Genomic DNA, 24,926 nt, shown 5'->3' on the forward strand with positions numbered 1-24,926 from the left:
CTTTTCATGCTCACCACATTAAAAACAAACAAACTGCAGAATCTGTACAATGATGTTCCATAAGTATCTCCAATTGTTCCAAGGGAAACAAGTATGGTTTACTACTTTCCTTACAGAGCAAGTGTTAAAGGTTGTTTTTGACATCACCATGAAGCAAGGAGATAGGAAACATGAGGCTCTTCTGCTTCTTGTTCCCCTGCATCTCTATAAAAATATATATATTCCTTTCTCCACTAAGTCATCACCATCCAATATCCTGTACTGCTTATAGCAGAGGAGGGGAGCATGTGTTCCTCCAAAATGCTGCTAGACTCCAACTCCCATCATCCTTAGCTACAATGGCTAGGGCTGATGGGAGTTAGAGTCCAAAAGCAGCTGGAGGGATATCTCCAATATAAACCATTAAAAATGTGCTTAAATTTTTCCTCTCAGATATTTCAGGTCAAATACTTGTAGCATATTGGAACAAAATATCAACACTGTGTACAGTGGTACCTCGGGTTACATACGCTTCAGGTTACACACTCCGCTAACACAGAAATAGTGCTTCAGGTTAAGAACTTTGCTTCAGGATAAGAACAGAAATTCAAATGCAGCACGGCAGCAGCAGGAGGCCCCATTAGCTAAAAGTGGTGCTTCAGGTTAAGAACAGTTTCAGGCTGAGAACGGACCTCCAGAATGAATTAAGTTCGTAACCTGAGGAACCACTGTACATTTTTAACACTCTTTGGGTAACGTAACTTTTGGGTTGTGAACGCGGCAGAAGTGCTCTATCACGCCACGTGCTTGCACAGAAGCGATGCCTCTTCTTACGAAATTTTCAGGGTGCAAACGGATCCCTGGAATGAATTAAATTCATATCCAGAGGGTCCACTGTACTAAGAGTTGGCTCGCTCCCCAGGGCATTAGAAAAATTTCCAATCAAAGTGCAAATTTCCCAGTGAAAATAACTGTACACAAATGTGCCTAATTTGCATAGGATTTTTTTTAAACCCAGCTTCTGCAGGAAAGCACCCTGTTTTAATAAACAAATTCAGTGGTTGAATTTCGCTTTGTTTGTGCCATTCTTTTTTCTATGCTAAGGGCTGCTTTATAGCAGAAAGAAGACTCAAGAGAATCTAAACCAGTGGATAGCAAACTTTTTCAGCAGGGGGCTGGTCCACTGTCCCTCAGACCTAGTGGGGAGCCGGACTATATTTGGGGGGTGGGAGTGGGGAAGAACGAATTCCTATGCCCCACAAATAACCCAGAGATGCATTTTAAATAAAAGGACACATTCTACTCATGTAAAAACACACTGATTCCTTGACCGTCTGCGATTAGGCCAAAACTGGGCCCCAGGCCTTAGTTTGCCTACCCATGATCTAAACTCACCCACTGAATTTCAAGCAGACCTTACTTCTAAACAACTGGCATTCAGCATGAGATCTGAGGCTATGCAGATGGTGGTAATCAGTCTGCAAGTAGAGGAATCCTATGTAAGGTCCCTGGACATATAAGAAATTATATTCCAAGAACATTGGCTTTGCAATGAGAATGCCTTCGAGTAGGATGAAATTTAAAGGTTTAGGAAACATTTTCATATATCCATTTAATAGCAAAATGAAGGAGCCACCAAAGAAGGGAATAAGTAGGGGGAGGGCTGGGCAGGGGGGACTTACAGTAAGTGCCGGGGAACTATGAAAGGCAACAAAAGTAAAAAAACAGACACACACTTTTATTATGTTATTCAGTTTTGGCAAAGGATGCATCAGTGAGCTTTTACATCTGGAAAAGTAATGATTCAAGTAATTTAATTATGCCCCCACCAATGCAAGCCTTACAGCTGTCAACAATTTAACTATACAGTAACCAAAATTAAAAATAAAAGAATACAGAGGGAGAGAACTCACTTCAATTAGATGCAAGTTTTAGTTCCATTTGTTTGCAATAAGCATTCCCTTGTTCACACATGGAAGTTGCTAAATTTCAAAGTATTAATTGACTGTTGTTTAACTCGGTATTTGTTGTTGTTGTCATTTATTCGTGTCCGATTCTTTGTGACCCCATGGACCAGAGCACGCCAGGCACTCCTGTCTTCCACTGCCTCCCACAGTTTGGTCAAACTCATGCTGGTAGCTTCAAGAACACTATCCAACCATCTTGTCCTCTGTCGTGCCCTTTTCCTTGTGCCCTCAATCTTTCCCAACATCAGGGTCTTTTCCAGGAAGTCTTCTCTTCTCATGAGGTGGCCAAAGTATTGGAGCCTCAGCTTCACAATCTGTCCTTCCAGTGAGCACTCAGGGCTGATTTCCTTCAGAATGGAGAGGTTTGATCTTCTTGCAGTCCATGGGACTCTCAAGAGTCTCCTCCAGCACCATAATTCAAAAGCATCAATTCTTCGGCAATCAGCCTTCTTTATGGTCCAGCTCTCACTTCCATACATCATTACTGGGAAAACCATAGCTTTTACTATACGGACCTTTGTTGGCAAGGTGATGTCTCTACTTTTTAATATGCTGTCTAGGTTTGTCATTGCTTTTCTCCCAAGAAGCAGGTGTCTTTTAATTTTGTGACTGCTGTCACCATCTGCAGTGATCATGGAACCCAAGAAAGTAAAATCTCTCACTGCCTCCATTTCTTCCCCTTCTATTTGCCAGGAGGTGATGGGCCCAGTGGCCATGATCTTCGTTTTGTTGTTGTTGAGCTTCAGACCATATTTTGCGCTCTCCTCTTTCACCCTCATTAGAAGGTTCTTTAATTCCTCCTCACTTTCTGCCATCATAAACATTTAGGATCAAGCTAAATCAATTACTGATTTCAGGACAGAACAGGAGATGAATGCTTGGACAACCCAAGGTCAGTATGTGAACCTTTGAGAAGAACAATGACATCTTATTTAATAAAAGAGGCAGATATGATGGGAAGGGGGATGGAATCTAGAACAGGTAGGCAGAGGAAGATGACATTCCAGGACTCTGCCCACAGCCATATTGTGCTGACTTCAAATTCCAGAAATGAAGGCACCGTTAAAACCAAGTTAAGCAGATTGAGCTGGTTTCCCTCATAGCTGGGTTCGGAAATACCCTTGGGCAGTGGCAGATGAAGTCATAGGCAATAATTTCCATCTGTATGTTACCAAGACACACCCTCCTGCCATGCATTCTGCTATAAACAGAAAATTGTTTCAATTTGGAGAAAAGCAAGGGGGGGGGCACTGAAAGCATTATCCTCTTTATTAGCTCATTACCTTCTTTCACCGAGAAAAACTGTGTTAAATAAGAAACGCTCCACGTTTGGAGAAAGAGGGAAGATAGCGGCAAGACTGTGCAGTAGGCACAGCTACCATGAACCAAGTTCAGCTCTCAAGGAGGAATCAGCTACAGGATGGGTGGGTCACGATTTGATGCCAACATGGCACGAGCTCCAAGTCTTGTGCGGCACACGCAATGTTGTTCTCTTTGTAAAAATGTGCTTGGGAGGCCAGCTCTACTTGAGAAGCTCACTTGCCCTTGTTGGTTCAGTAGGTGGTAAGTAGCACAAAACAGAGCTGTGAAGCCCTGGACAGCCATTCATCTTGCAGGTAGCCATGGGAGTGTCTGAACCCATTCTTCTGGGCTCCCAGAAATCTTTCTGGGAAGGCATATGCCCACAGCTGAAAGGCTGAATGCTATCTGCATAGGTGCTGATGCAATCATAAAGAAATAACAAACAAACAAATACAGTGGTATCTCGGGTTAAGTACTCAATTCGTTCCAGAGGTCCATTCTTAACGTAAAACTGTTCTTAACCTGAAGCACCACTTTAGCTAATGGGGCCTCCCGCTGCCGCCATGCAGCTGGAGCATGATTTCTGTTCTCATCCTGAAGCAAAGTTCTTAACCTGAGGTACTATTTCTGGGTTAGCGGAGTCTGTAACCGAAAGCATATGTAACCCGAGGTACCACTGTACCAACAATACCAACAACATATTGTTTATACCCCACCCATCTGGCTGGGTTTCCCCAGCCACCCTGGGTGACTTCCAACAAAATATTAAAAATACCATAAAACATCAAACATTAAAACTTCCCTAAACAGGGCTGCCTTCAGATGCCTTCTAAAAGTCAGATAGTTGTTTATTTCCTTGACATCCGATGGGATGGCATTCCAGAGGGCAGGCGCGTCTGTTTTGCAAGGATGTCCTACATGTTTGTAGAGTTGCTTGTTGTATTATGGATCTATTAAAGTTCTTAATAAAATTATTTCACACAGACAACCCACTTTGTCCAACTGGAGACTATATGCAGCAAGCGTTATTGCTGTCAACACATTTGGCACCAAGGAATGTGGGTTGAAATGCACCCTGTGCAATATATTTTATCAAAAACTTTTAAGGAATCTGCTTTTGATTATTTCTTCACTGCATTTTCACATCCCTCACCTTTAAAACTATGCCATAATATTATTAGCACTGGACATGGGAGAACAAGGGCTTTGATTATTATCCGTTCTGAAACTGCTTCCCTAAGGTACAAGATCCCTGAATTGAGCTTTTTAATTTTTAGAGTTTTCTTCCTAGTTCAAGTAGATAGGGAGAAAAAACACACATACCGGGGGTCATCATTATTGCTTCATGCTTTAAGAGTGCCATCTAGCGACTCCCTTTCCTCCCTTCCTTAAGGAAAACTTTGATAAAATTATACATGCATTTTCTTCAGCCTCAAAAGCACCCCTTGACTTTATTTTTAAAAACCAAACAGTAACAGCCCTTTGCCAAAGATCTCACCAGTAGCCTTAGTCGCAATGGCAGTTAAGTAGCATAACTACTGGATAGTTGTGCAACCACGAGGACGGTAAAAAGAAACCCAACACACTTGTAACCGCTAATCTACAAAGCTTAAAATTAATTATCCCCTGCAATTAAGCAAAGCTCTCAAAGCAAAGAACATCATAGCCAGCTCTCACTATGACCTCATCTCAAGTGTTAAAATGGGGGAGGGAATTAAACCTGATCATCCAAGATTCGCAAAATTCCAAAACAGTCATTAGATGAGGCCTACGCTCTCAGAAGAAAACTTATTTCTGGACCAAACCCTCAACCCCAATCCAGTGCTGCAGCGCACATGTGAGTGCATACATATATTTGGTACAAAAAAAAAAAAAAAAGATTGCCCCAGCATGGATCCAAATGTATTCTTGGAAGCTTCTTTAACCAGGTGTCCTCCAGATATTTGAGACAACTCCCATCAGCTCCAGCTAGCATAGCCTGTGGTCGGGGGTGATAGCAGATGTGAATCACAACATCTGGAGGGCTACAGTTTAGCCACACAAATGTGTCTCTGAGAAAGAAGCCCAAGTGCAGCGACTTGCAGAAATCATGGCATACAGATACTATGACACTCCCAGCCCTGAAGCCCTTCCATTATCAGTGTTTAGCTTGGGTGGGGGTGGGGAAACTGCTCTAGACAATTAACATTTGGGAAGGGCTCCTTTGAGTCAAGCCAACCCGATTTTTTGAGTCAATTCTTCAGATGTTTTGTTTGTTTAAAGAAAAAGAAGTATTGTAACCAACTGTTCAAACGGCTCCAGTTCTTTGCTGTTCTGATTTTGAAAAACTTAACCTTAGTTTCAACAGCAGCAATAATACTTTTTTGGGGTGTGTGCGTGCCAATTTGTATGTTTGCCTAACAAAGGAGGCTGACTTGTACAGAGTCACCAATGGGTCCAGCCAGTTTGGTCCACACCAGTGTTTCCCAGCCTTGAGTCTCCAGCTGCTTTTGGACTACAACTCCTATCATCCCTGGCTAGCAGGACCAGTGCTCGGGGATCATGGGAATCGTAGTCCAAAAGCAACTGGAACCACTGGCAGCAGGCCCAGAACATTTCAAACATCAGTCTGTGACAGGCCTATCTGGAGATGCCAGCGATTGGACCTAGGCCCTTCAGCATGCATAGTAGATGCTCTACCAATGAGCTATGCTTACTTTTAAAACAGATTCTCATCCACACATGAGCAATACCAAATCACCAGCAAAACTGGCCCTGGCCCAATCACACAAGTGAGTGTCTTCCATCTGTTTTCTTGCTACATCTGGCTTTTCCCCATTACTGATCTCGATTGGGTTTTCACACTGATGATTAAATGTGGTTTTTAAACATAAAAACACTTCCCACAGATCGTTCCCTTTGTAAGGTTTCTTGGTTCAAGCTTGCTTGCTTTGGGGCAACCATCACTTTTGTGTTGGCTGGAAATTAAAATTGGATTCAGCGTTGTTATTATGCTTTTTCCTACAGTACTCTGATGCCACAGAGACAACAGGTCGCTAATTAATTTGTTAAGATCTGCATGCTTGCAAAAGGCATCAGTTTCATGTCAGGTAAAATGAATGTGGGAATGTACGGTAATCATCTTATTGGCAGGCTGTTCCCCTTTTAAGTTATTTACTTACACATCCTGTCCAAGAAGCAAAAGATCAAAGTAGTAGGCCACCTTTTTTACATTATGTGAATTTTTTTAAAAGGTCACCCCTGCGCAACAAGCCAGTTTTCTTTGTCAACAGGCATTTTCTTTCATATAAGCATCTCAAACAGATTTCTGCTAGCTACAGTTAAGAGCTTTAGCATGTTCTTACGCTCACTGGGTTATTCTCCTGACCCCCACTTCCCTCTGCACTGAACAACATCACTCTGTGTTTCCACTTCTATACATCCAGTTTGCCTAACAGATGCAATTTCTGCATAAATGCTCAGCATCAATGGCTACATTTTTGACTCGCAGCTGTCCATGGAGGTGCCGGCTGTGTAGCAGCTCCATCTGGTATGCAAGCTGAGACCCTACCTGCCCACGGACAGTCTTGCCAGAGTGGTGCATGCTCTGGTTATCTCCCACTTGGACTACTGCAATGCGCTCTACGTGGGGCTACCTTTGAAGGTAACTCGGAAACTACAACTAACCCAGAATGCAGCAGCTAGACTGGTGACTGGGAGTGGCCGCCAAGACCATATAACACTAGTCCTAAAGGATAGTCACTGGCTCCTAATACGTTTCTGAGCACATTCAAAGTGTTGGTGCTGACCTTTAAAGCCCTAAACGGCCTCGGCCCAGTATACCTGAAGAAGCGTCCGTACCCTCATCGTTCAGTCTGGACACTGAGGTCCAGCTCTGAGGGCCTTCTGGCAGTTCCCTCACTGTGAGAAGCGAAGTTACAGGGAACCAGGCAGAGGGCCTTCTCGGTAGTGGCACCCGCCCTGTGGAACGCCCTCCCATCAGATGTCAAGGAAATGAACAACTATCTGACTTTTAAAAGACATTTTTAGAAGACATCTGAAGGCAGCCCTGTATTGGGAAATTTCTAATGTAAGCCACCCAGAGTGGATGGGAAACCCCAGCCAGATGGGCAGGGTATAAATAATAAAATAATAAAAATAAAAAAATACATTAGAGCATAGGGCAAATATATTTCCAGGAAATATCAGCTTTAAAAATGTTTAGAGTAAAGCCCCCTTCAGGAGCACAGAGGTGGTTATTTGGCACCCAGGAGACCCAAAACCCCATCCGTAGCATTATTATTAAAACAGTGCTGCATATTCAACAGTAGTTCTTAACTCATAAGTGCATAAGGAGATCCCTGCTAGACCAGGTCAAAGGCCTATCTAACTCAGCATCTTGTTCTCACAATGGACAACTAAATGCCTCTAGCAAGTCCCACAAAAAGGAACCAAAGGCAACACCATTCTCTCAACTTGCAGATTCACAGCAACTGGTATTCAGAGACAATCTGCCACCCCAACAGTAAGAGAACCTAGTTTTATCCTCCAAAACATTTCAATCTTCTTAAATGTCAAAGATAACCAGAAACACAATTTCACAGGGTTCCAATGCCACGAAGAAAGCAAAACAAATGTGGAAGGGTGAAAGATTTAGGCAGAAGTTGTTACATCATTAGAGAGCGCATATATATATTAACTCCCAACAGTTTCCTTTGTTGCAAGCACAGAGCAGAGGTGTTCCATTTAAAAATTAAGATAGGACAGTTATTCCCAACCTGATGCCCTCCAGATGTTTAAGGCTACATGTGGAGAGAGACACGTTGTGGAAGGCAAAAACCGGCTATTCCTGAGATTAACAGCATAATCTTATGAATGTTTACCCAGGAGTCAGTCCTGCTAAATTCACTGGGCTTGCTCTCAAGTGTGCATATTCCGTTGCCAACACTGCTTGCTATAACGGTGTACAAAGGCACCAGGCAACAGAAACAGCTACATATAGTGGCAAAAACACCAGGGAGAAGCAGTGTAACAGACCAAAATCACAGCGTTACACTGATTTTAGGGAGCATAGCAATTTTTAAACACAGCAAGACACTTCCTTATATTTGTCTTTTCAAATATGTATCTGCAAACAGAGGGCAATCCAAGGTTTTAACTTTAAAAAGTTAAACTGAAGCTTTTATGATCTTCCTTCACAGTGCGAGCCCAAAAAATGTGGCAGGCAGCGTATGTGTGCAGAATATACTCCTCCCTTTGGAAAATGAACCCAGGGCTACTCCACAGCAAACTAGTAAGCTATTATAGTAAAACAAAAGGAAATTGTAAGAGGCAAACAAAGCTTTCATGTGCCTTTAGGAGTTCGGCTCTATCAATTAGGGCCCCCCCCCAAACTAGATTCTGTCAGCATTTTTACCTTTTAAAAAAATGAGCCACATGTAGAGATTGCTGTAAGTACTTCCTCATGAATAAACATTTCCAAGGGCAGCCTAACAGTGATGGGAGAGGACAAACCAAACACCAAGGCATGTTTATGGTGGGATTGGTGCTCTTGCAAATACAGTGGTGCCCCGCAAGACGAATGCCTTGCAAGACGGAAAACCCGCTAGACGAAAGGGTTTTCCGTTTTCAGAGGTGCTTCGCAGGACGAATTTCTCTATGGGCTTGCTTTGCAAGACGAAAATGTCTTGCGATTCTTGAGGTTTTTTCCCCCGCTCCCCACCACCTTTTTCTAAGGCGCTAAGCTGCTAATAGACTTTTAGCAGCTAATCCGCTAATCCCTTAACCCTTTAATAGCCGCTAATAGCCGCTAAACCGCTAATAGCGCTAATCCGCTAATGGGGTTGCTTCGCAAGACGAAAAAACCGCTAGACAAAGAGACTCGAGGAACGGATTAATTTCGTCTTGCGAGGCACCACTGTACATGTTTTTGCAGCTCCCACATGACATTACTGTCATCGAAATGCCAGCCCCGTTTTTGCCATATAAGCCAAATTTACCCTTTCCATGGAAATCTGATGAGTTCATACAAAAATAAACCCTACTGCCAATGACCCATTTGCAATTATGCTAATGACTGATATACAGTATTAAACTTCAGCACAAGGCAAAGTTAGTTCCGTTTTGCAAAGGTTGAAATTTCCCCTCACTAGCCTCTTTTGCCTGATACAGTAAGCCAAACCTTGGCTTATCTAAAATGGGAGTAAAAAAAGACTGGGGGAAAGCAAAGTGGATCAGAGTTTCTCTCAGAGATGCTTCTGCGGTTCTGCTAAGCTATAGTTTATGGTGTCACATGAAGCAAGCCACTGCCTACAAACAACTTCTAGATCTATTTCTGAACCATGTGCTTTTTCTCAACACAATAAGTTTCAGAGTGTGAGAACACATTGCATTGGCAAAAACTGAGCTTTCTAGCGATCAAGCAGCAACAGGTCTAATCTCTTGGAACTGAACGAGTAAGGCTTTTATTTTTATTTTTAAAAACTACAAATAAGGGAAATAATAGTTTGTAATATAGAATCAGAAAATATCAAGAAATAATTGCCTGGAATATGGTATGTACTTCAGTACTCTCTCTCTGAATACCAGTATACCTGAAGGAGCGTCTCCACCCCCATCATTCTGCCCGGACTCTGAGGTCCAGTGCAAAGGGCCTTCTGGCGGTTCCCTCACTGCAAGAAGCCAAGTTACAGGGAACCAGGCAGAGGGCCTTCTCGGTAGTGGCACCCGCCCTGTGGAATGCCCTCCCACCAGATGTCAAAGAGAAAAACAACTACCAGACTTTTAGAAGACATCTGAAGGCAGCCCTGTTTAGGGAAGCTTTTAATGTTTAATAGACTATTGTATTTGAATATTTTGTTGGAAGCCACCCAGAGTGGCTGGGGAAACCCAGCCAGATGGGCAGGGTATAAATTATTTATTTATTTATTTATTTATTTTATTATTATTATTTTTATTTTGTTGAGAATCACAAGTGGAGAGGTTGCTGCTGCATTCAGATTTTGCTTGCAATCTTCCCATGGGCATCTGATTGGCCACTGTTAAGTACAGCGTAATCCAGTTTATTTCAAGTAACTGAGAGAAATCTTTCTATGTATCCTTTTTTTGTCCCAGATTCAGATTAGCCAATTGGGCGAAGTTATTTTTTGAACTGTTCAACTAAGAAAAAATTTCAGTTGGGAATCCTGTTTAGGGGTGGTTGTTTTTCAAACTCCACTAGCTAGCGGTGAAGAGCTTGCTCCTGATGAATGAGGGGACTGTTTGGGGGTGGGAAAACAAACTCAGACCTAGTGTGGATATTTTTTTTATAGCATTGCTGTATAATCAGAGTCAGTGATTTGAGCACAGATGCCAATTAAGTACCTCCATATATTGCCAAGAAGTACACATGTACCAGTATCCAAGCAAGACTTGTAGCAATACTGAGGTTTTTATGTAGCTGTTCAGCAGACACTTCCCCAGGATTAACTATTCAGAGAGAGTCTGAAAAAAAGAAAAAAGAACAAGTTTTCCATTTATGGAAAAACTTGTGGCTAGAAAGGGCAGGCGGCGGACGGTATGGAGACAGCAAATTGAGACAGGTTTCTCCCCCCCCCCCCCGAAGATTAATTCTTCATCACCATTAGTTGAACTTCCTTTAAAGAGCCAAGCCTACAAACAAAATGACATTTTAAAAAGTTACAAAGTAGTACTCACATACTGTTAATGTAAAATCCCCAAACTGGAGCTTGAAAGGATGCAGAGTTCATGCAAACTATGAGCCCAGAATTTTCTAGATACAGTGTAAAGAGTTAGAATTGCATACGCAGCCAAGTCAATACAGTATAGACACTGGATACATAATTATATGGATACATTTGTAGTTTCAAGAGTGTGTGATTTGTAACGTAAATACAAAAATGTAACACTTTTAGGGCTTTTTAAATTTATTTTAAGGATGCACCCAGTCTCATTGGTATAGCTCAGGGTTTCCCAAACTTGGGCTTCCTGCTGTTTTTGGACTCCAGTTCCCATCATCCCTGACCTCTGCTCCTGCTAGCGAGGGATGATAGGAGTTGTAGTCCAAAAAAACAGCAGGAGACCAAAGACTGGGGAAACCCTGGTATAGCTGAACTATGAGAAACCCATCTCATGGAGCTTATCTAATAACCCCATGATGTGCAATGGTAAAGGAAAGCAGAAAATAATGAGTAAAAAAGAACATTGTTAGGCAAATAAACTGCTTTGTGTTGGCCTTGCTCCTGCATTAACTATTTTATGTGTGCATCATGGCAGTCTAATTCACATAGCCACCTAAATGATCTTATTCCTTATCTATATCCCTGGATTTTACATGTCTTACTTTGAGGCCAACTACTGTATCTTGAGTGTTAGCATTCATTGTCAATTTCTTAACTGGTTTGAAGGTAAGTCACTTTCAGTGACCTCTGTAAGAAAAGCAGCTAACAAATACTGTACAATGAATAATGGTTCTTTCTTTTTTCAACAACTTATGTCATAGCAGTTATCTGTCTTGAGTTATTTCAAGGCCCAGCTTGGTAGTGACCAGTTAGCAGATTTCCACAAGTTGGAGGTCAACCATATTTCCAGTGGTGCAGGACAGGAATGAAAACTTCTGTATACAACTCTTTGAGAGAGACAGATATTGGCACTCAAGCACTTCCTTATAAAGGCTTACAACACCTTGAGTTGGGTTGCAACATCTATGCTGCGGAAGTACAATTTGATCAAGGATCCCTTGTGTAGCTATCATTTGCAGGACTGTGGTTTAACAAGGAAAATCTTCCAAGCAAGCATAAAGAGGTAACCAAGAAGCTTCCTTCCACTTAAGCTTTGAGAGCCTGCACAGCTAACCATTTGTAGTCAGTACATGCTGAAAAGTGGGGGGTTCAGCTCCCCACTATCACCATTTACTGCAAGCACAGGCAAACTTAGCCCTCCAGATGTTTTGGGACTACAACTCCCATCATCCCTAGCTAACAGGACCAGGTGTCAGGGATGGTGAGAATTGTAGTCTCAAAACATCTGGAGGGCTGAGTTTGCCTATGCCTGGTTTACTGCAACATTATTAGCTGGGCCCAGATAAAGAAAGCATTTAAATTCAAGGGTTGGGATTTCAAAATGCCTCTGAAAAGTCCTAAGTGCTCCTAGTTACACCAAGGAGCATCAGATGATAAGCACTGCTAATTCTAAAAGACTGACTCCACAATTTAGATAATCAGCTCTTACATTACTCATTACCAACTGAATCTATTTGGAGACCATAAATACAATAATGCCAAGAACAATTACAGTGCTGAGAAAACCTCAGTCCCAAATAGTAACACAACATGTCAAAGGGATTCCAAATTAATGCAAGTCCACAGTGTAATAGAGTCCATTTTGTGTGTGTGTCTGTTAAATATATTATTACATTTTATTGTTATGGGGGGAGGAAGATTACAATGCTGGCTAAGTCTAGAAAAGGTTACCTGTGCTTAGCCTCAGTATTCATCAACAAGATGTGTATTTAGATGGCTTCAACCGAAAGCTCTGCTTTCATCTAAAGAGGGTGGAGGCGGAAAGACTGACCAAAAATGATCCAATGTTATAAACCACTGAAATGGCAGCACACCATGCATTTCAAGGGCATTACTTCCCCAAAAGAATTCTGGGAATTGTAGTTTTTACCCCCTCACAGAGCTACAATGCCTAACCTTAAAAAGGGAGAGGCTGGAAGTGTTTGGGAGAAGTCTTTCTCCTCCAGGAGTATGCCTGCCCATTTTCCCCCAGTTGTCAGTAGTGTGATCCAGGGATGTTGGCAGCAATTTCTATATTGTAGTTGTTAGAGCCAGCTCGGAGACATGATTGTATGGGAGTGCTTTCTCAACAACCTACCACAAAGCATTAGAACAGTGTGTCAATCAATGATATGGCAACATTATTTGATCTTCAACAGTATTCGCCACCCCAATAAATCAGGAGCTCAGAACAAGCCTTTTGAAAGCACAAGGGAAGCCTATTGAGATCTGGACTTCTTAGCCGTTAAGACTTTACTCTTCCGAGCAAAGCAGCTTCTGGTTTAACCTCTTTTGTAAATAAAGAATTTATTTCCAGCATAGGCGGCCAGTTGTCTTGTTCTTTCAAGCACACTGGGCAGTGAGCAAGGACGTTTTGTTGGCTTTTAGCCCACCAAGCTGTCTAGACTTACAGAAAGAGCACAAAGGAATTTATAGGATTACATTTTACTAAAACAAACAAATGTACAATATTATATTATTCCTTTCTTCCACACGCACAAGAAACAAAGATCTAAATCACTTCAGTGATCAGCCATAAATGAAAACTATATTTATCACTCCAGAGCCTCTCTTTGTGCCTTGAACACAGGCAGAAAGATCTCACAATGAAGTTCTCCATAAGATAATCATGATAAACAAAAGGAACAGAAAGACTTCCAAAATTCTTACGTTTTATTACACAATCCACACATTTCAGGAAACATCTGCGAAAACACAAGACAGGATTTCATGCCAAACTTAATTCCATTTAGAAATGAGTATGTATATTATAAGTCGACACAGACACATTAATTATTTCTTCGAGGGCATGTAATATAAGCAAGAGGAGGACCCATTCAGATGTGTGTGGGCTACTTTGGTTGTTTTTTTAAAAAACAATTGTTTCCCTGTGGTCCACCAAGTGTTTCAAATTTTACAAAGCAAGAGATCCCAAGTATCTACTCTTAACAGGCAAGGCATAACTAATCAGCGTTAAGGGATCCCAGGCATGCACTCTTGCTTCTGAGCATAATAAGTATCTTGCCTCTTAAGAGGCTCCACTTAATCCAACACTCCTTGCAGAAATCTTAGGAACCAGCAGGTACTAACTAGGCTGACCATCAGAACATCAGTGGACCATAATCAATCTTACGAATGTCCCGATTTAAACAAAATGAAAATGTTCTAGACATGCAGGTAATCGAAACCACCAATAAGCCATACTAAGCATTTTTGGCTGAAACAAAGAGAAGCTAAGCTCTTGAACAGATGAAGGGCTGGCAATGGCTAGAGCTAACTAGATTGGCTGGATACTTCTGCTGCAGATCACAGGTGCTGAGCAAGGGCCTGTCTCTCGTTTCTATTCTTGGACTTCAGATATTTATCCTCCAAAGCCCATCAAAGTCTCAGAAGGCAAGAAGCTTGGCTTGTTGGAAGGATTGGCCGCTATTCCAGTTAGCACTGCAATCCAGCACATACTTAACTTTCCAGAAGACTCACTGAACCTATGAGGTCTGCTATCTTAGCATAACTACAGATCTGGTTAAAAAGTCCATGGCAACAGGAATAGAAGGCCAGGGCAAACACCAAACTCTAGAGTCTACATGCCTGCCATGCTATGTTTCCACACTTTTGTCTCTTCCTTCCATCCCTAGAGTTATACCCATTATCAACTATAGTTCTTCGGGGCACAGGTAATTAAACAGAATATAAAAGATACATCAAAACTAACAGAGTTAAAATTACAATTCAGTACTACAAGACAATCATTAAACTTTCATTCTGAAAAGGTTCTGCTAAATTACAAAGTCTTAATTATGCATCTAAATGAGCTGTGTTGCCCCTCTTTTCCAGTAGTTATGAACTCCACATTGAAGAGGCCACTGAAAGTACTACTGGTGGAATCAAGGTGAATTGTCTAGGTGCAGAGGCTCTTAGCAGGTGGAACAGGAGCCTTAACAGTTTCTCAATTGAGATGTAATGCCAAACCATGGTTTGCAAACACATCTCAACTTACAGTACCCAGTTCTGCTTTGTTGATAGATCACAACCATGGTCTGCTGTAAATCAGACTTCACATCAAGCTTCCTTAACCATGGCTTGGCATGCTGCCTAAATTCAGTATGAGAATGACACTGCTGTTTTGTAGCAGTCAATGAATACCTTCCAGAACTTTTATTTACACACAAACCTCACTTATCTCATATGGGTATATCCCAGTCTCTTGTTTAGGAAAAAAAAAGCATCAAATACTTTAGACTAATATAACTTTTAAGTCCTATCCTCTGCTTGAAAAATCACTTTTACAGCAGGTGTTTAAAGACATGGGTTTCCCTCTATTACCGGTAGATCTGTCCTTAAGTTTCAACAAGTCTTACAGCAAATGGGCATCGTGGGGCCATTTTCTGTAAGATTTAAAAAGCAATGGGTGATATCTAACACTATGTCAGATTCATTAATGGACCCACCGAAAGCAATGGGCTTTAAGTTGGATGTTGCCCATTGGAGCTATTGGGAAAGTTGCTTACCAAAAAAAAGAAGGAAGTAACAGGAAACCAAGAATCCTAATTCAAATTAAATACAATCACAATTGCATTCTCTGAAGGTTGTTAGAGAAGCTATCTTTTTTTAAATACACAGCTGCTTCAGGCTGCCAAGATTGTGCATAATTGGCAGTAGTTCAAAACAAGAGTTGTTACTGAAGGCAAAGACCACAACTGTAAAGTGAGAGATCTGCAGCTCATGTTCTGTCTTTCTTTTTCTTTTTTTTAAGGCACAGCTGAATGCAATGTAAGCATGCTAATGTCTTCATAGATTTGCTTGCATTCCTGGGCATATCCCAGACATTCTGGCTTACAGACCAAGAGAAGGGCAGTAAAGTGAGGTAGAACAGAGCAGAGCAGCTCAAAAAGCTTCCATACGTTTGATGGCAAGATTTAATGCATGTATTTCAAGCAGACATAGCCAACTGACAGGTAATGGACTTCATCTTGCCTCTGGCCTGACCTGCATTAAGTTAGAAGCCTGCACCAGAAGACATTCCATCTAACATCAGAAGAAAGATCATTCCAGAAGCTTCTGAAAGTCTTCAAATTAGGTGTTGGGAGAGTCATTACCAGCTTAGAAGAAAAGCACAGGTATTTCATGTGTGGGGTTTTTTTGTGTGGGCAGGGAATAGAGCTGTACCTTAGATCCCAAACGCCTTGGCACTTGGACGTTTTGGCTCCCAAACACCAAAAACACAGGAGTGAGTGTTCCGGTTTGCGAACGTTCTTTGGAACTCAAATGTCTAACGGGGCTTCCCATTGGCCGCAGGAACTTCCTGCAGCCAATCAGAAGCTATGCCTTGGTTTCTGAACGTTTGGAAGTCGAACGGACTTCCAGAACAGATTCAGTTCAATTTCCAAGGTATGGCTGTAATCTGCAAGTGCCATCCCAGAATAAGAAGTGGCAAGGAAACCTGTGGGGCATCTCCTTTTATTTTGACAAAGTAACCTGCCAACAGCTGCATTGTCAACTGTTCAGAGTGCTTTATATGGATTATCCAATTTACAACAACCCTGCAAAGTAAGTAAAAATAGTATTATTTCTATACTGCCAATACGAGACTGAGGGTACCTTGCCAAAGGCCATCTAGTGAGTATATGGCAGAGGTAAAATCCAAACCAGGGATTTCCTTATTTGCAGCTAAGTCTCTTAACCACTACAGCACATAAACTCTTCACTGCTGCTTGCAGTGTCAGCATGGAGAGGGGCTTCTGGGTAGATAACTCCAGCCTCTAAACAGCTTGGTCAGCAAAAGAGAAGTGTTCTAAGAAAATAATTTTTAAGAACCAGCAAAGTTTGTTGGGAAATATCCTGCAGGTTAACTTTATGGTATTATCGTGCCTTTGGTCATCAGTAATTCAAATTATGGCCACAATCCAACAGAGTTAGTTGCACTTGAGCCAGACATTTAAATGTGTTCAAGTACATTTAAGTCTGTGAGGACTTGTAGTCAATGTTGCGTCTCCCCAAAAAAGCGGGAAGGGGGAAAGTGGGAAGAGAAAGTGGTAAATGACAGCACCTTTGTAGCATTTTATTATTATTATTAAAGGCAGCTTTAAGTGTTTGAATGGGCTGATGCATCTTAATTACTGTGCATATTGTGGGAAATCTGTCTGCAGATAAAAAAAGCTGTAATGAATACACACTGCATGGCCATACCATGTTCCTGGAGTCTTCCTAAGATAATTAATTCAGTTAGAACAAAGTCTAAACATGAATATAATAGAAAAACAAAGTTAAGAGTTATTACAGGGCCCTTGAGAAATTTATCTCAAGAACTGGAAATACCCTTTGACAATGGACCAAGAATGAAGGAAACCGCATCTGGAAAGACTGTCATTTTGGCAAGGAGGAAAATGATCTGATTAGTCTGAGTACTGCTGCCAGAAATGTCATGACATCAGTGTGCTATAAGTTGTAAAACATGTTGCTTCTCACCATTCTTCAGCTTGATGAAGAAAAGAAACTCCCTCCCTTCAGTTCCTGTTATGGCAAACCCATACGCAAGTGGGGGAAGGTAACTCACCTGTATACCTAGAAGACTGATGCCCCAAACAGGTAACTTCAGGTTACCTTTTCCATTAAACCGAACAATTAAAGCTGGCCGAGTTAACAAACTTGTCCTTACATAAAAGCCTTACACAAATTGTTTCACATGGTTAAATTCTGTTCAGATTTAGAGAACACATATCCAACAGCTATCCCACAATATTTGCTACTGAAAGTTTGTTTGGAAACAATGACAAATTATACATGAACGAGCCTCTAGGGTCCATCGTCAAAGCAACTGCTAACATTAGCCCTATTGTTCAAAACTTAATCTTAAAATGATGCCACAAGTACATCTCATAACACTAGTGCCTTAATAGTGTTATAGTGTCACAGAACATCTGTGAATATTCCAACTTCTGAGAAGGAAGAGGTAATAATCACTGTGAGGGGAATGATAAGTCGGTCTGGCTAAGATAAAAAGTAAACAAAGACGGTAGATAGCAAAGACAATAAAAGGTGAGAAAAGGGCAAGCACACACACATATACCCTGATATGTTATCTAGAAATTGGAATGGCTGTATGTCACTAGCGTGAAGGGGCCCTGAAAATGTGATGTGAAGCAACTAGCCAAGTATTTGGTTGCATTCAAGCAAGCACAGTTCTGCTTACTAAGCCTGGAGAGCAGGCAAAAGGCTCATTCATATCAGGGCACAATAAGACCAAAAATTAATAACAATAATAATCACAAGCTACAGTTTAGTTTTAGGATTACAATCATTTTGGTCAAATGGTGAGACTAGATATGCTCACCAAAACACAGAACATTCCTTATACCAAGTCAGACCACTGGTTCTTCTAGCTCAGTGTTGCCTACAATGAATGGTAGCAGCTCTCTGGGGCAGGTAGGCTTGGGAAATCTTTGGCCCTCTAGATCTTGCTAAACTACAACTCCCATCATACCTAGCCATTGGCTATGCTTACTAGGGCTGATGGGAGTTGTAGTTCAGTAACTTACGGAGGGCTAAAGGTCCCCCACTTCTCTAAGATTGCAGACAACCTAACCAGAAAAAGCTATATACTGCCTTTTGCATCCAAAGTTTACCTCCTTTTCCCTTGCCACAGCCATTAGTCAGGTACAAATTGTTATGTTTGTTCACAGGCATAATGTGAAATAGCAAACCCAACTTCTGGCTGGGGAGCAGCATGGTCGAATGAACTAGAGAGGCCACCACTACACCCAAAGCTCTGCTGCTCACACTGGTCAAGGCAGAGGATAGTAGGTATTCCCCTCCATTTTGGAGTGGCTATGCCAGAACTGGGCCCATCACCAGTAGCTAGACTGACTTAGGATTCAGGAGATCCTTGGCTGGTTCAGCTCTACCTCTTCCCCAAGAACACTTCATTTCAGGGGTTTGAGCTGGCATGAGTTCTGCCTGCCCATACTTTCAATGGGCACAGTGGGGCTTTTCACTGTGGCAGAGGCCCTCAAGCAGCAGGGATGTCTCCACAACATCCGAAGCCCCTCCAGGATGTCAGGTTGGGGTTTGAATTTCTCTGTTGCTGACTCCCATACCACTATTGGAAAACGTTGACCCTACTGCAGAGGGTGGCAGGTCTACGTGTGGCATAGGCCTTTGAGCCACTTTCAGTACCTTAGTTTTCTACTGAAGGCCGAGTATGTGTTAGCCCAATTCCTTTTTTTTATATTTTCCATGTGAAGCTGCTGATGCAAATGAAGTCATTCCTACTGCATATGGCAGGGGTAGCAAACATGGTACCCTACAGATGTTGTGGGATGACAACTTCCATCACCCTTTGCCATTGGCCATGCAGGTTGCGGCTAATAATAATAATTTATTATTTGTACCCCGCCCATCTGGCTGGGTTTCCCCAGCCACTCTGGGCGGCTTCCAACAAAGATGAAAAATACACTAAAATGTCACATATTAAAAACTTCCCTGAACAGGGCTGCCTTCAGATGTCTTCTGAATGTCAGGTAGTTGTTTATCGCTTTGACATCTGATGGGAGGGCGATCCACAGGGCGGGCGCCACTACCGAGAAGGCCCTCTGCCTGGTTCCCTGTAACTTGGCCTCTCGCAGTGAGGGAACCTCCAGAAGGCCCTCGTAGCTGGACCTCAGTGTCCGGGCAGAACGATGGGGGTGGAGACGCTCCTTCAGATATACTGGACAGAGGCCGTTTAGGGCTTTAAAGGTCAGCACCAACACTTGAATTGTGCTCGGAAATGTACTGGGAGCCGTTGGAATCCCACAACACATGAAAGACGCCCTGCTGGTTACCCATGACATTTGGTGACTGATGCTCAGTCAAGCACATGTGTACAGCAATGAGCTGAGGTTCATGCACAATTACCACAAGGCCCTCTTTCCCCCAGAGTTAAAACTCCCCAGAGTCCCCGTGCCAGTTATGAGCAAATAAGAGATTCCAATGTACTTAAGACACACTAAACCCATGGATTTTCTCAGACGATAGGGGGAGACAGACCAAACAGTTAACAACCAAGGGAGAAGCATTTGTTTCGCCAAAGTACGCCTCAGTTATCCAACCAGCAAGAAACAAAATATTTCAACATCTCTGACAAGTATAATGTTCTCGATTAAACATTTTATTATCAATAGTCTCTAATAACATTTTCTACCCACGTGGATGTAACAATTCTACATCCTATTTTTCCATAGTGGCAAACTTTGTCATTTAAAGAAGAAAATTCTGGGATTACTTTCATTTCTGTGCAAAAATCTTCGCATACTGCATGGTTTTAAAATCTCATCTTCACCTAATTCTCAATTTACCAGTGAATTAAAGCATTTTGGGGTTCCATTTAGCTTTTCTTTTTTAAAGTCCTAAATAGAAACAGTGTGGATTAAAGAAAAAAAAACCTTTAAAATACAATTACCTTTTCAGTTATACTACAGGATATTAGGGAAATCCAGACTCCCCTGTTGCTTTTAGCCACATCTGACTTCAATCTTAATAGCTCAGCTATTAACCCTGTAAGGTTTCCTCCACCACCCAGCTGATGTTAAAGTTTGCCTAGGTAACTAAAGCTGACCCAACTACAATATCTGTGAATACAAAGAGAAAATAGCCATGTAGCTCCCAAATTAAAAAATCTACAACTTGCATTGTGATCCTAAGCAAAGTTAACTTGGAAGTTTATGTCTTACAGAGTTCGATGGGACTCATTCCCAACTAAAGACGCCTAGGATTACAGCTTTAGGCTTACACAGTCATGAGGCCCCTTTAGTGCAGTGGGACTTTTTCCAAGTAAACATTCACAGGATCAAGCTGTAATTGTTTTAAACTTTCTACCAGCTTTTGCTAGGGAAAAAAAAACAGGGGAAAAAAATCCATGTCTGTTGCTGGAGTATTTACTTTTAAAACTTAAGCATCAATAAAGACTAAACAATTCCTTCAGCGAGCAACTGAAAACAGAACCTTCTACATGAACTGAAATACTTGGGAAATGGCAGAGCCAAATGAATCTTAAAAACCTAGATTCCGCTAAATTTGCTGCAGGCAAAGTGGGTGGGGAAACAGCTAGCTAAAGGTCAGTGTTCTCAATCACACCTCAAGCTATAGAAAAAGGCATGATAGCCATTTATTTTTGTCACCTTTTTGTTTTAGTATGTGGGAAATACACAGGGCGAGCCTTTAAATCTTCTGCATCAAGATTGCGCTGGGAGTTGTAAAATCTTCCCCACTGTGCTTCAAGCTTCCCAGTTGATGGCATTTAAAAACACTAAAGCTAGTACAAAAAAGAGCTTTATTTTGTTTTCCTTAACCCCCAGCTGTGGGAACAGTGACAGATTTCTGAGCTAGGCCCAAACATAGCCACATATACACCTTAAGATGAGTGCCCCCCCCCCAGCCAAGTCAGCCAAAATAAATGGTTACTGCTTTAAGTTTTAGATTTCCAAGCTAAGGCTCAATGTTGTCTGGAACGGGGAGGGGAGATTAATGTTCGTGTAGCGAAGGCTAACGCTGTACCTTAAAAACTGAATTTTAGATGGTTTTCACCTTCAAGAGTTAAAAATGTTCCTCCCATCCCTTTACAACTTTAAAGAACCAAGACCCAGACATATTGTTAGGGATCGCCAAAGGAACTCCCGCGGGGCTGCCCTGTATATACAAAATAATAGGAGGGAGTTGAAACATTGACACTTGACTGAGGATAATGGAGAAAGCAAAGCCTTGCTTGTATTGGGGGGGGGGGGTGAGCCAGTTGTCACCCAAGTGACAGACAACAGCTGAGCTCACACATCTGGAGCCTGATTCAGGCAGACTCCCTGAAACTCACACCCATCTATAGCCATGGCCCGCTGCTAGAAAGACAGATGGGAGCTTTCCTTGCATGGACTGTATAAATAAATATATAAAGTGGCAGATATTCCGCAGCAACTGCCACACTGGCTGCGTGCTCTTTAAACGCATCCTTTTGATCGCAGCGAAACAGCTTATTGCTATGGGCATAAGAGATAAATATAGCTTCTTCTTTTTTTTTAATAAAAAAGTGCAAAGAGATTTAATTACACACATACCCTGACCTTGATATAATAAATAGTTTCACTAGTTCCTAATGCTATGTTCCATTCCTGATACTTATATTTCTTCGTGGTGGTTTGGAGGGGGCATGAAGAAGGCATAGCCATGCAAAGTTAAAAATTAAAAGCTGCTTTAGATCCTGCTTGAGAAAGTTACAGCAAAAAGTTGCACCAACCCCATTCTGGACACGATTCTTCTGCAAGCAAAACCCTCCAAATTCTGGGTTTGCACACCCACACACCAATGCATGCATACTGTAGTCCTTTCTTCTTGCAGATCCAAGTCTATGGGTGCTTACTCAAAAGTAGGCTCCACCGAGTTCAAAGGGGCTTACTCCCTGCAAAAGTGGACTGTCTGCGGCGTTAGGGGGTTCAACCCTAAAGCACTCACCCTTTTCCAAAGATAAGCAACGGCGGGTTGAACTGAATACTGTATCCCTTACACCGAGAAAGGAGAGCACTCTCTCGCTATTCTACCCCAATGAGAGTTAACTAGTACTCCGTGTCTCGGTTCCGTAATTCACCTTGACCAGCCCGAATCAAAATGCACGTATATAAAAGAGGCGAAGTAACATTCCACGCAAGACGCAGTCCACCTCTCTTCTCCCCCAAACTTAAACTATATACAACATTAACGTCTCACATCGAAGATAACCGATCTGTAGAAAGGACTTTATGATCTGAAAACAGAGACGATGGCACTTTTGTCACCCAAGAAAATCTTCAATTAAAACATTTTTTTAACAAACAGTGGGATTTACTCTAAAGTAAATTTTGGGAGGGGGGGGGTTAAAGTCCCTCAGCCTAAAACTTACCACTGAGAAATCTGAAAAGATGATGATCACTGGTAGAAGTTAAGGATCTGTGGAGGGGGCGGGTTGCTTGTTTTAGCTACATTTCCTAGTCCAGTAACCAGTTTCTGGGGACTTTTCTTGGAGAGTGGCAGGAGATGCTAAGAGGGCGGGGGGGGGGGCGATCCTGCGAGCTCCTTTGAGGGATTCTGCATAAAGTGCCCCACACCACAGAAAGCAATTCCGTCCCCCCCCCCTGTCTCTGCTGCAGCACAGACTCACCCTCGACGAGAAGGACTCCGGCCACGAAGCTGCCCAGGTGCTCTCGTCGGACGGCGATCCCCACATTGGAGGCAGCAGCAGCGCCTGCCTGGTTCCTCGCTCGGCGGCTCTACCCCTCGCGGGAAATCAGCGCACGCCGAAGCCGCGCATGTCGAGCGGAAACGCGGCGGCGAAGAAGAAGAAGGAGGGCGCCTCCGGGGACGGCGAGCGAGCAAGCCTCCGCGCCAGCAGAGAGCGAGCAGCGACCCCCTCGGCGGCCGACCCTCTTCCCCTACTGGAATTCCGGCGCCCGGCACCCGCTTGCCATGAGGAAAGCCTTCCCCGCAGCCCATTGGCTGCAACTGCCCGCGCTAGCCAATCGCCGAAGGGCCTCGTCCCGTCGGCACTCCGGAAAACCCGGTTGGGTGGATCGCGTCAGTGGAGACGGGAGGGCTGCGCACGCGACGCTTCCCCTTGGTGTCGCAGGGAAAGGTTTTGGGGGTAGGCGCTGCCCGTCCCCCAAAACAGGAGAGGGGTGGGGGGAAGCGGGGTGGAAGAGAAGGAGGAGGGGCCCTGCAAGACTGCTGCGAACCGCTATAGAAGGACAACTTCCCATAGAAGCATGGAAGGGAACCTGCCGGGTCATCTAGTCCACCCTCATTCAATGCAGGAATAACAACAACAACAATAATTTTTTATTTATACCCCACCCTCCCCAGCCAAGACCGGGATCAGGGCGGCTAACAAATTCAGGAATGTCCCATAATAGGAATCGAACCTGCATCCTTTGGCGCTATTAGCACCACGCTCTAACCAACTGTGTCGTTTGGTGATTAGCGTTTTGCTGTACATTTGAAGTTCGCCCAGGCATGGCAAAAGTTTTAAAGCGCTTCCCTTGATGGATATGCGTCTAGGAAAGGGGCGGAAGAGCTGGCGTTGCCAATTTCCTCCGGTGAAATTGACAATTAGCTTCCCCCACCCCACACACCACTGCTACTAATCTTGGGAGAGGGAGGCAGTTGGTCGCTCCGTTCGGTTTCTATATTTGCCCCAGGCATCTCTCCGCAGATGTGCCCAAGGTTTTTGGGATTCTGCCATAATATGCATACAAGTATATATCGGACCCACCCGCTGGCATACAGAAAAAGTCGTCGAGATACCGTAATATTTGATTTCACCGTTTGATGTGCTGCCAGTTGTATCCCTATGAACCGCGAAGCATATGGCTCGTAACGCCATTTACTTGGAAGCAAATCCTACGGAAGGCAATGGAATTTGCATTCAGGGAAGTGGAGTAAAGACAACCTCTCTCCCCCGCCCCCCAATGTTAATAAATAAATATGCTAAAACAAAATTATTGTCAAATGTTGCAAGCTATGCTCAAGATTTTTCAGTCAACTGCTAAATTGGTTTAATGGTCAACATTCACCAATGTTGTACATATGGAAATTGATGGGTTAATTGAGCAATATGCACATTAGCTATATATACTGAGCTTTTCAGGCATATATTGCTGCAACATTGGGGCAGGGAATGATATATTTTCTGAATGAGCAGTGTACAAGTCTGGCTTCTTAATAAGCTGACACAGTTTTCAGCTATGAGTCAGTATGTAAGCCAGTTCCATGTATTCTTCCCTCAGACTTCACTTTCTACATCATGTATGTAACACAGAAGGAAGCTGCCTTATGAGTTAGGGCTTTAACATGTATAAATTGCAGGGGGTTGGGCTAGATGATCCTCAGGGACTCTACAATTCTACAAAAATATTCCAACCACAGTAAT

At 42.7% G+C, this 24,926-nt stretch overlaps 1 protein-coding gene across 1 annotated transcript in view; it reads right to left on the reverse strand.

Moving 5' to 3' along the window:
* Positions 1-23,509, reverse strand: part of PRICKLE1 (prickle planar cell polarity protein 1) — a 67,674-nt gene extending 44,165 nt beyond the window's left edge. The window contains exon 1 of the mRNA XM_083399590.1: positions 23,163-23,509. The gene's annotated coding sequence lies outside the window, so the exon portion shown is untranslated. The remainder of the gene's footprint in view (positions 1-23,162) is intronic.
* Positions 23,510-24,926: the final 1,417 nt, after the last annotated feature.

Source organism: Podarcis tiliguerta (assembly GCF_965153285.1).
Source record: "Podarcis tiliguerta genome assembly, chromosome: 10".
Lineage (NCBI taxonomy): Eukaryota > Metazoa > Chordata > Lepidosauria > Squamata > Lacertidae > Podarcis > Podarcis tiliguerta.